This window comes from Echinops telfairi, unplaced genomic scaffold (genome assembly GCF_000313985.2).
Source record: "Echinops telfairi isolate 266 unplaced genomic scaffold, ASM31398v2 ScPeMD7_7469;HRSCAF=8507_0, whole genome shotgun sequence".
NCBI classification, from domain to species: Eukaryota; Metazoa; Chordata; class Mammalia; order Afrosoricida; family Tenrecidae; genus Echinops; species Echinops telfairi.
Window position 1 is genome coordinate 40,828,186 of NW_022111372.1, and position 10,666 is coordinate 40,838,851.

The window sequence follows — 10,666 nt, forward strand, 5'->3', positions numbered from 1 at the left end:
GCAATGAATGATGCCAAACGCAGGAAGATCATAGACCGTTGGGTAGAAAGTCTTATGGATACAGTGGCAGTGGAAGCATCTCAACCCTGGTGTGTGTCTCCATCTGGCTCCTCCAGCTTCAGGGCTCTGGCTGCCATCAGCGTGGTTCCATGTGGCTTGTCAACAGGAAGTGAAGCCGAGGCTGAGGAAGTTCCCAGAATCCTCATGAGAAGGTCGACCTCACAAGGAGCCATCATCAAGCTGTGATGGACGCACCTTTACTCTTAATATCCTCACGTTGACATGAGATTATATGTAAGTGCCACAGAAGGTAAGTGACAAGAATGTAGACTATGGCCATTTCAGCTATTTCTTCATGCAGCTTGTGCCTTCAAATCTACTTGAGCCTGATCTTGCCTATACCACTTCCCTTTCATGATGGAGGGCTGCCGAGCACATCCAACTTTATGACTCCGCATTAAGGCAACACTCAGTCCATAATATGCAGCGGTGGCTATGGTGACTCGAGGCCCCTTCAGTCTTTCTCTGCTAAGACCCGGTAACAAGCCAAACACTCTTTTGAAAAAGGGAATAGTTATCTGCAGAAGATGGCAGGACTTTGCTCTAAAACACAAAGGGTTGGTGATGTGATTCACCAATAGGGGCCTGTCAAAGACTCCAAGCTGCGTCTCTAGCTGTCACTGCCACTTCAGGCATCATTGGGTAACAGATCATATGGCCCAAGGGGCAGAGCAGCTTGTATGACAGCCTGCATCAGTAGCAGAACCTGCTGCCCTTGTTCTGGGCTCCACTCAGCACCAGCAGCCTTTTTAGTCACTTGATAAAGGAGCTGGTGTAGCATAGCCAAATGTGGGACACATCGCCTCCAAAAAGGGCCATCAGGTGTTGTGTCTCCTTTTTAATAGTGAAAGGGGCCAGAGGTAGTGACTTAGCCTTCACTTCAGTAGGAATTCTCCACATGTCCCACAACACTAGACTCCTAGAAATTTCACCGAGGTAGAAGACACTTAAATTTCTGTCTGATTAATTTCCTACCCTCTAGCATGCAGATGTTTTACCAATAAGTATAGCGTCATTGATACTTCTTCCTTACTCGTGCAATCAGAATAATGTCATCGTCGATGTCATAGATCCGTGTGAGGTCCTGTGGAAGAGAAAAGTAGCCCCGGTTTCTGTGAACCAAATTATGACCGGATGCTGCACAGTCGCTAGACCCTGAGGGCGGACCGTGCGTTTGAGTTGCTGGCTTTGCCATCTGAAGGCAAATGGCTTCGGGTGATGCTTCAAAAGCAGATTTGAGATGAAGGCATTGGCCAGGTCCATAGCATATCGGGTACTAGGAGATGTATTTGCACAAGCAACGAAGCCACAGCTGGAACAGCAGCTGAAATGGAATCACCACCTCGTTGCTGTGAGGTGCCAGCCAGTGATTTCCAACTTCCAGTGAGCCGGTGTACAACAGAGCACAACACTTCCGGCCTGTGCCATTCTCATCAGTGTTGTATTTATTAGTACTGTAGTCGCTGTGCAATCCATCTTGTCGAAGGCTTCTCTTTTCCACTGACCCTATACCAAGCATCTGCCCTGTTCCAGGGACTGCCACTTCCTGATAACATGGCCCAAGTAGATGAGATGAAGTCTTAGCATCCTTGCTCACAAGGAACACTTTGGTTGTCTTTCTCCCAAGACAGATTCACTGTTCTTCTGGCATTGCATGGTACTTCCGATATTCTTTGCTAACCTAGTCATTCAAAGATAGCAGTTATTCCCTAGTCTAATCACTCACTGTCCAGCTATTGCATATGAGGTGCTTGAAAATACTATGGCTTGGGTCAGGCTCACCAGAGTTCTCAAAATGACATCCTTGTTCTTCAACGCTTGAAAGGAATCTTGTACAGCAGATTTACTCAATAGAGTATGTCATTTGATTTTTTGATCGCTGCCACCGTGAGCATTGATTGTGGGTCCAAGCAAAGTTTCCATCGTCTGTTGGGCCAGTTGTGAATGTTTTCCTCTGTACACTTAGTAGCAGTGCATACTTAAGGCTACAGGCATTGATCTCCATCAGCAAGAGCTTCAAGTCCTCATCACTTTCAGCAAGCAAGGTTGTCCATCGGCCTGTTATGGCTTGTTGTGTGGCTTCCTCTCCTCCTGATGCCGTCTCCTTTTCATTTAGCCCAGCTTCTCTTGACTATTTGCTCAGCATAGAGACTAAGTAAGGTAGACAGATTCGACGCTCATGCAAATCTTTCCTGATTTTAAACAACACAGCATCTTGATCCATGTATAGTTTAAACATGAGACAATGAAGTGTTCTGGAATTTCTGTTTTGCTCGGTGTTATCCATAGTTCATTATGATCCACACAGTTGAATGCTTTCGCATAGTTAGTAATATACAAATAAATATCTTTCCGGTAGTTTTTGCTTTCAGCCAAGAGCCATCTGACATCAATAATGATATCCCTCATTCATGTCTTCTCTGAATCTGGCTTGACTTGTGGCAGCTCCTTGTTCATGTACTACTGTAATAGTTTTAAAGTTATCTTCTGCAAAACTTTAGTTGCATGTGATGTAAATGGCATTATTTGATCATTTCTGTGTTCTGTTTGGTCATTGTTTTTTGGAAATGGACACCGATCTGGGTATCTTCTGGGCACTTGGGCAGGTAGCTTTTTCCAAATTTCTTGGCATAGGCGAGTGAGTGCTTCCAGCACTGCATTAATTTGTTGATCCATTTCAGTGGGTATTCTGTCAATTCCTGGAGAGGTTTTTTTCTTGGTTTTGCTACTGCTTTTAGTGCAGCATGGACTTCTTTCCATATTACTGGTTTTTGATCATATGCTACCTCTTGAAATGGTTGTGTTGCCCATTGCTTTTTGGTGTGGTGACTGTATTATTTCCACATTCTTTTGATGCTTCCAGCTGCATTCAACATTTGGCCCATAAAAAACAAACCAACTGCCAATTCTGACTAATATGTGATAGAGCAGAATTGCTCCCTAGGGTTTTTGACGTTGCAACTCTTTACAGAAAGATAGAGCCTCATTTTTCTCTTATAGAGTGGTTGCAAAGTGCAGTCTGCAGCCCAGTGCATGCTCCACTGTGCCTCCAGGACGCCTCTGTTGGGCCCATGGAATCTTACAATGTTGCAACTCGAAGATTTAAAAAACCTTCTTCCCCACCCAGTTCTTTCAACTTGAGAAATGCTGAACTTGTTCTTCTGTTTTGATTTTTTAACTCCATTGCTTTTCACGTTTCATAATAGTATTTATCTTCTTGAGCTACCCTTTGAAATATTCTGTTTAGCTCTTTTATCATTTCTTCCATTCACTTCAGCTACACTATGTTCAAGGGCAAGTTTCAGAGTCTTCTGACATCCATGTGGATCTTTTCTTTCTTTATGCATGATGTTCTTTATGTACCTGACAGTCAGCACAACTGCAAGGACCGAGGAACCCAATGTTGGCAGGTCGGATGGCAGCCTGTTTGCTTATGGACTTCAGAGGCTGAAGAGTCCAAGATCAGCAGGTGGAAAGATAGAAGGATCCTTGCTCACAGGACGAAGGCTAATGAATCTCACAATAGGTAGACAATATGGCAGGCCATTGACTCAAGTCCCAAAACCTGGAGCTCAGATAATGACCGCCAGATCCAGGATCTGGATGCAGGACCCAGATCAAGCAAAAAGCCAATGGTTAACTCTGATGGTCATAGGAAGGGGCCACACCCTCAAAGGAACTTCCTTTTAATTGATCGACTACTCAGCAGATCTCATCATGGTGCGATTATACTATACAAATCTTAACATAGGGGATGATTTTCAGCACCTAGTTCTTTGAAATGATAGCTGCTGAAACCTGTTCACTTGAGTGACCCCGCTGGTCTATCTAACACTGGTGACATAACTTCCAGCATCACGGCAACACACAAGCCACCGCAGTATAACAAACTGACAGACAAGCAGATAGCAGAGGAACATTATCAGATACTGAAAACCTCCTGAATAGCAGTAGAACCTTTTCAAAGACAGTGCCCAAAGATGAGCCCCTCTGGCCAGAAGACACTCAAAATATGGCTGTGGAAGAGCCGCCTTCTCAAAGTGGAATCGACCATAATGACGTGGATGAGGTAAGCCTTCTGTCGTAAAGCTGACAGGATCTACCTCTGCTGCTGATGCGCAACTCAAAATGAGAAGAAGTAGTTGCAAACATCAATTAATCAGAATATGGAAGATAAAAAGTATGAATCTAGGGAAATTGGAAAGCATCAAAAATGAAATGGAACACATAAAGATCAATATTCTAGGTGTTGGCTGAAATGGATAGGCATTGCCATTTTGAATCAGAAAATTATGTGGTTTACTATGCTAGGAATGACACATTCAAGAGGAATGGTTTTGCATTTATTGTCAGAAAGGATGCTTCAAGATTTATCTTGAAGTAATGGGTTGTCTCTGATCTGATAATATCCATCCCCATACAAGGAAATTCTGTCAATACAACTATTACTCAAATTTATGCACCAACTACTAAAGCTAATGATTTAGACATTGAAGACTTTTCTCAGTCTTTAGAAATTGATCAAACATACAATCCAGATGCACTGTTAATTATTGGTGATTGGAATGCAAAAGTTGGAAACCGGAAGGAACAGTCGTTGGAAAGCATGGTCTTGGTGATAGAAATGAAGCTGGCGATAACACGATGACATTTCGCAAGACCAACAACTCCTCTGTAGCAAATGCCTATTTTCAACAACACAAACGACTGTACGTGTAAATGTCTTCAGATGGAATACCCGGAAATCAAATTGACAACATCTGTGGAAGAGACAACCGAGAATCTTATCTAGCTAAAACAAGGTCAACTGGAAACGTCCACCAATTGCCCATATTTAAGCTCAGGTGGAAGCTGAAGAAGTCCACAGGAGCAGAAATATGACCCTGTGTCTCTCCCACCTGGGTTCTGAGAACACCTCAAGAACAGAGTTGACACATTGAACACTAATGACAAAAAGACCCGATGAGCTGTGGGAGGACATCAAGATGAAGAAAGCAAAGGTCATTCTGGAGATAAGAAAAGATCAAAGTGGATGTCAGACGAGACTCTGACACTCGTTATTAATCTTAGGGCACCTGAGGCAAATGGAAGGTATGATGAACTAAAAGCTGAATAGAAAATTACAAAGGGCAACTTGAGAAGACAAAGTAAAAAATTATAATGAAATGTGCTAAGAGAAGACAAAAAAGGAAGAACATGGGCAGAATATCTCAACCTGAAAGAATTCAAGAAAAAGTTCAAGCCTCAAGTTGAAATATTGAAAGATTTTATGGACAGAATATTGACTGATGCAGGAAACATCAAGAGAAGATGGAAGGAATGCATAGAGAAACACTGTACCAAAAAGAGCTAGTGGACATTCAATCATTTCAAGAGGTAGCATATGAGCAAGAACCAATAGTACTGAAAGAAGTCGTCCAAGCTTCACTGAAAGCATTAGTCAAAAACAAGGCTCCAGGAATTGACAATACCAACGAAAACGTTTCAACAAGCTGACAAGCACTGGAACCATTTATTTGTCTATGCCAGGAAATTTGGAAGATAGCTACCTGGCCAACTGACCAGAAGAGATCTGTATTTGTACCCATTCCAAAGAAAGGTGACCCAACAGAATACTCAACTTATAGAACATTATCATTGATATCACCTGCAAGTAAAATTTTGTTGAAGATCATCCAACAATGGTTGCAGCAGTGCATTGACAGGGACCTACCTATAAGAGACCAGATTCAGAAGAGGATGTGGAACAAAGGATATCATTGCTGATGTCAGATAGATTTTGGTTCAAAGCAGAGAATTCCAGAAAGATGTTTACTTGTGTTTTATTGACTATGCCAGGTGTTTCACTGTGTGGATCATAACAAACTATGGATATCCTTGAGAAGAATGGGAATTAATGAATGCTTCATTGGGCTCATTCAGAACTTGTGCATGGATCAAGAAGTGGTTGTGTGAACAGAATAAGGGAATACTGCATGGCTTAAAATCAAGAAAGGTGTGCGTCAGGGTTGTATCCTCTCACTAATCCAATCTGTATGCTGAGCAGATAATCAGAGAAGCTGGATTATATGAAGAAGAATGTGGCATCGGGATTGGAGGAAGGCTGATTAACCTGCAACATGCAGATGACACAACCTTGCTTGCTGAAAGTGAGGAGGACTTGAAGCACTCGCGGAGGAAGATCAAGGATTGCAGCCTTTGGTACGGATTATAACTCAATGTAAAGCAAACCACAGTCCTCACAACTAGATCCAGATGTAACATCATGAAAAGCAGAGAAAAGATTGAAGTCAAGGATTTCATCCTGCTTGGATTCACAATCAGTTCTCATGTAAGCAGCAGTCAAGTGATCAAAGGACACATTCTATTTGCAAATCTCCTGTACCACACCTCTTTAGAGTGTTGAAAAGCAAGGATGTTACTTTGAGGACTTAGGTTCACCTGACCCAAGCCATGGTATTGTCATCGGCCTCGTATGCACGTGAAAGTTGGACATTAAGTAAGGAAGACCAAAGAAATATTGGTGTATCTGAACTCTGGTGCTGATGAGGCATATTGAGAATACCATGGACTGCCGAGAGAACAAACATCTGTCGTAAGTACAGCCAGAATGTGCCTGAGAAGCAAGGAGGCTCTGTCTTACGTACTTTGGACATGTTTTCAGGCAGTACCTTGATGCTCGGGAAAGCGGGGAGTGAGAAAGAGGAAGACCCTTGGCAAGATGGACTGAGCCAGTGGCTACAGCAATGGGCTCTCACATAACAGTTGTGCGGCTGGCACAGAACCAGGCTGTGTCCATCTGTTACCCATGTGGTTTCTATGAGTCAGAAAGGACTCAGTGACATCGAACAACAAGAGGTGCACACCGTATTGACAGCAATCAATCGACTGTGCACACCCAGGTGAAAGATGAGACCTTCTACTCTCATGAAGATTTAGTGTCTCAGAAAACCCACAGAAGCAGTTCTACCCTTTCCTGTGGGGTCACTGTGAGTTGGAATTGGCTCAAGGGCAGTGACTGCAGCCTTATCCTTAAACGATGTGATTTTCCACAGCACCGTTACCATCCCTCCACTTTTCCCTGTTAATCAAGTTCTGCCTTTTCGTGGCTTTTTAATACGAGGGTCATACAGTACTTACTGGGATGATTAAAGTTGTGCGTTAACTTGGTAGGTTTATGATTCTTGGTGCTTTGGCAGTTACCAGAAGGTTTGGCAGTTAAGTATCGATGTAGTCATCCCCCAGGCTGCTGAGTACTTCCAATATTCTTCTCCAGCACCACAATACAAATGCCTACGAGGCTATTGAAATTGTGAACTTCAGTTGTCAAAGTCACATCCATGCGCTTTAACCTTGAGAGAGGTCTTGTGCAGCAGATGTTCCCAATGCAATGTGCTGTTTGAGCTCTTGATGTCTGCTCCCCTGAGCATGGATTGTGGATCCAAGCAAGGTGAAATCCTTGACTTCATCAATCTTTTCTGCGCTATCATGACGTTCCCTATTGGTCCTATTGATTGTGAGGATTTTGTTTGGTATTCTTTACATTGATTTGCAATCCATGTTAAAGGCTGCAATTGTTGACCACCAGCAGCAAGTGTTTCATATCCTCTTCACTTTCAGCAAGTGAGGTTGCACACCTATACAATGTTTGATTTGCCGAAGTGCTAATAGCAATGACACCCCCGTCTCCAAAACAAAACAAAAAACCCATAACAGTTCCCGAGGCTGCTTATGTACAACCAAAACGTACAGGACTTGGTGACTTGGTTTGAAAATTTAGGGTCATGGTTTCATGGACACCCCGTTAACTGACCTAATGTGTCCAGTATTTCTGCTCTACCTCCTCGGTCATTACCTATTGCCAGGAGTCTTAAACTTGCAGGCAGACTTCCGAGGCTCTGTATTTGTTCTGGTGCCTGGAGCAACGGTGGAAGAAGGAGAGCAAGGGATACGAGGAGAACATGGAATGCCTGGCCAATTGCAGCTACTTACTTTCCCATTAGCCAAGAAAAACTGAATGGCGCCCAGCTACCATTAGTGAACATTTTGATCAAAGTTTCTATCAAATACTCCCAATCAAAAAAGAAAAAAATGCAGAACAGAATTTCAAATTCTTTCATAGGCTCCAGACTTTCTATGCCAAAGGGGTTGGATGAACTCCTGAAATGGTTGCCCTGGGATAACCTTTGAACCTTAAACCAAAAATAGCCCTGGAAGTCTTCATATAGCTAAATAAAATAGTCAAAACTAGTAAAAAATGTCTTCCTTGATCTTATGCTCTTTTAAGAGCAATCGTATTGGATCAATATGACAGCAGCCACTGCAGAGAGTTGACAGCAACACTGAAGGGGCAGTGAGTTGATGTGAATACAGGAAGGACCGTTGGGGGACTGGGGTGGGGCAGGAGGGCGAGAACGGCTGCACAGTAGCATCACTGAACCAGACACGGGAAGCTTGCATTGGGGCTTTGCTGTGCATGTTCTCCATGACCACAGCAAAATAAAAATGCAAGTGTTAACTTCCGGGGACCCACTCTTTTTTAAGAGCCTTCGTACTTCCTGGGTTTGGCTTTGAAGAGGAAAGGAAAAGCCCGTGTTTCCATAGAGGTAGGGGTGGTGGCGGGGATATGGCCACTTTGAAATATTCCCAGGGGTTTTCCTTAACAAGGCCTGCCATTGATGGAAGTTAATTAATAGAAGCAACTGACTTGGGCTTTACCAGAGCCTAACTGATCTACGGGAAGGAGAACACCTGCTAGCTTTCCGATCTCTCAGGTGGGAAACCTGAGAGGTCACCACCCATGACCCAGGTTCACTAAAAAACTGAGACCGAACCACAGGACTACGGAATGCTTCCTCTCCTGCAATGTGCAACCTCCACAGAGGGCTTCTGAATGTAATAGGATATTATAATGGGAAGAATGATAAGCCTCAAACCTTACTTAAGGAGGATTCGGGGAAGTCCAGAGACAATTAAAAACAACAAAACTAATTGCCTTGAAGTTGATTTTGACTCTTAGTGACCTTCTAGAAGAAAGTATAGCTGCCCCTGTGGTTACCCAGACTGTAACTCTTCATGGGCGTAGAAAGCCTCATCTTCCTCCCACAAAGTGGCTGGTGGTTTCGAACGGCTGTCTTTGGGGTTAGCAGCCCAATGTGTAACCACTACACACACCATCAGGGATCCAAAGACATGTAGGGGAACAGACTACCACAAAACAGACACCAGGGAAAGTGTCTCTTGACATCACAGCCACAGCAAAGAGACAGAGCCTAACTCTAGCATCAGTTCTCCCACTGAAGCGCCGCCGTCTACCTCCGTCCCTCCACCCGATGCCTCACGTCCAACTCTCAACAAAGATATCACAGAACAGGGTCTCACTCCCTGCACAGGCACATTCTTTCATTCTTGTGCTTGTTCCGAGAGATGGATTTTGCTTTGTGAGCCAATCTGAAAATCATTTTCTTTTCAGAGGAACGGAAGTTTAAAAATGAAGAATGCGAACGGCTTTCTAAAGTGCAAGATCAGCGTGGACAAGAATGGGAAGAATTCACAGCCGCTCTATTTAAGGAAGCTGTTGAGAGAAAGAAACGTCAAGCAAGCAACAGCAGAGAGACAGCTCAAGGAACCCGGCATTCTGCAAGCTGAAGTAGCTGCTCGGCAGACAGTTGTTTGGTGCCCCAGCGTCCCTGTGCCACAGGCTCAGCCAGGTGAAAGACACCTTTTAAAAGGAGGCTTACAAGAACAGGCACAGTGATGTGAGTGACAGTCATCAGGAAATTAGTGTGATACAGCCAATTATATAAGACTGCAAAGAGGCCGATTTATCAATGTGTCATCAGTTCTAATCCTGGAAGGACGAACTGATAATGGACAGAAGTTGCCCTTTCTTAGGCAAAATCTATCAGAAAGATATCATTTCATGTTTAGCCTCCTCAAAAGAGTGAGTTGGCTTTAGCTGGTCTAGAAGTCATGGAAAAGAATGCTCTGAGCACCGAGCCAGTAGGCCTACACCCTATTCCATGTGGAAAAGCATTGGCAGTTGAATGTGTGCAGGATCCAAAAATGTGCTCTTGCTGGCCAGAGTCTGTCCTGGAAACAGAATTAAATGAGGAGACTCAAGTCATTATTTTTGCATTTCTTAACTTTGCATGGCACTTTTAAATTTGCAGGCAGTATATTCAGCAAGGACTTTGGAAAGAGCAGAATGTTGATCAGATGTTCTGGCAAGTGATGCAGCTGAGCATAGATATCATTGGCAAAACTAGGAGAGTTCAAAGAACTCTGATGCTTTCTGTGCCTGGGAGCATGCATGAACCTCTCTGAACGACTGGAAATGGCTAAATATTTTTATGGTTACTTGATACATATTTCCAAAGAGTGATGGGCCCAAGACTTTTTCAAATTTCTTGAGAATTATGCTAAAAAGTACTGTTGTTTGTTTTAAACTGGCTTATGTGGTTTGTTTATTCTGCAGTTGGACATAGAAAAATTATGGGTATACTCATGATTGTAATTTATAGTTTAAAAAAACTAAATAAATCCGTATTAGATTCAAAACAATAAAACACACTACAAGGCAAAAAAACAATCTGAAAAGAGAGTA

The 10,666-nt window shown here is 43.2% G+C and overlaps 1 pseudogene; it reads left to right on the forward strand.

Annotated features, from left to right (window-relative positions):
* Positions 1–282: 282 nt before the first annotated feature.
* On the forward strand, positions 283–10,348 carry LOC101658513 (annotated as a pseudogene).
* Positions 10,349–10,666: the final 318 nt, after the last annotated feature.